The sequence below is a fragment of the Convolutriloba macropyga genome, chromosome 7 (assembly GCF_964194025.1).
Source record: "Convolutriloba macropyga chromosome 7, txConMacr16.3, whole genome shotgun sequence".
Taxonomy (NCBI): Eukaryota; Metazoa; Xenacoelomorpha; order Acoela; family Convolutidae; genus Convolutriloba; species Convolutriloba macropyga.
This window is the reverse complement of record NC_134474.1, coordinates 4,799,892-4,801,665: the sequence shown is the minus strand read 5'-3', so window position 1 is coordinate 4,801,665 and position 1,774 is coordinate 4,799,892. Positions and strand designations below refer to the sequence as shown.

The 1,774-nt window shown below is 37.7% G+C and overlaps 1 non-coding gene across 1 annotated transcript; it reads left to right on the top strand.

The window, feature by feature from the left end:
* Window positions 1–1,434: 1,434 nt before the first annotated feature.
* On the top strand, window positions 1,435–1,626 carry LOC142343329 (U2 spliceosomal RNA). The gene has a single exon (XR_012759200.1). It is a non-coding gene; the product is annotated as a U2 spliceosomal RNA (small nuclear RNA).
* The last annotated feature ends 148 nt before the right edge of the window (window positions 1,627–1,774 follow it).

The following is a 1,774-nucleotide window of genomic DNA, read 5'->3' as shown; positions in this document are numbered from 1 at the left end:
ACTACTACTACTACTACTACTACTACTACTACTACTACTACTACTACTACTACTACTACTACTACTACTACTACTACTACTACTCTACTACTACTACTACTACTACTACTACTACTACTACTACTACTACTACTACTACTACTACTACTACTACTACGATGATAGGACGATGACTTTATTACAACTGGCAATTTGAAACTGGCAATTTCGATTATCCGACGCTTCTCACAACCAATACGGATTACTTCTACGAAACCGAAAAAACCCACGCTTTATTCAAGCAAAACCGATGAAACCAACAAATAGCGACGTTTCGTACGCCATTTTTGTCGCTATGTCTTTTCATAATTTGAACGAGCCAAAGTCTGGACCATAAACTTTTTCGGTCTTTCTGAGTCTTTTCATAAATCGAACGAGCCAAAGTCTGGATCATATCGAATTTTGGTCTGTACGGGTCTTTTCATAAGAGTTCTTGAACGAGCACATAAACGCACCAAAATTTTGAACGAGGCAAAGTCTGGATCATAGGCATTTTTGTTCTGCCTGGGTATTTTCATAAGCAAAAATAGTCTGGATGGGTATTTTCATAAGGACTTTTGAACGAGGACCTCAACCTGGGAAGCGCTTATTTTTGCATTTTAGTAAGTAATTTATTTTAGTATTTTAGTGATTTCTCAGTAACATTTGTGAATTTTAAAACAATAAGACTACAAGACCCATTTGACGAGAAAGTCCTTATTTCATTTAAAAAAGATTTGCTCGAAAGCATACCAGGTTCAAGTAGACCCAAGGGGAAACCCCACCCCTATACTCGACCCAAGAGGTTCTCATGACCTGAGGTAAGACCTCTGCTAGGACTATACCAGCCATTTAATTTTGGGTGTCATATTTGAGAGGAGCTGTCCAAACATTCCACCATAAATTAAATAGATGGTATTAAGTCTCAACAAATCTATTTAGTCTAAAAGGCAAAAAGACTGTTTGCTCATTGGTAAGTTTTGCTTTATTTTGTCAATGTAACATAAACCACTCTCAAATTATAGACAACAATGGTATGAATTATGAACAGCTTAATGGTACAGACAACTCAGCTGGACTATTGATAAGGCCTCAACTCAAAATGGTCCAAAATGAGCACTTTGTTATAATTTTCTAAATCTATTCACATTTGGTACCAAGTATTTTTGACCAAAAGGTCCAGATAACTAAATCCACGTTTTTAGGATCCAAAACATCTTGATCGGATTCTAAAAATTGTAATTTTGACGATGTTTTACGAACGTTCATCATGATCCAGCATTGATCTTTTTGTGTCAAAAGAAATAAATGTTTCAAATATCGAGTCAAAAAGAGCAACTGTATCTGCGCTGGACTTCAGACGGTTGTCAACGTTTGAGTTAAGTTCACAAATTTTGAAGAATTTGATTGCAGATCATCGCTTCTCGGCCTTTTGGCTAAGATCATGTGTAGTATCTGTTCTTGTCAGCTTAATATCTGGCATGTCGGGCATTGCCTGGCACCAATATTAAACTGCTTTTTGATCCTCGGATCCGACTAAGAAGCTTGCTTCAGTCGGTCCACGGATCGTCCCGGTCCTACACTACCGCCGGGAATGGTCCATCATAATAATGAACAATCTAAGAGGTTAAGAAGGTTTGCAGGTTCGGAAGATAACTTTGTTTTTAAACTTTTACTGGTGTGAATTTGAAGATTGTACAGTCAGAGGTTATTTTGGTCTGGGTTCCCCGACGTGGGAGCGTTCAGATAATACCAG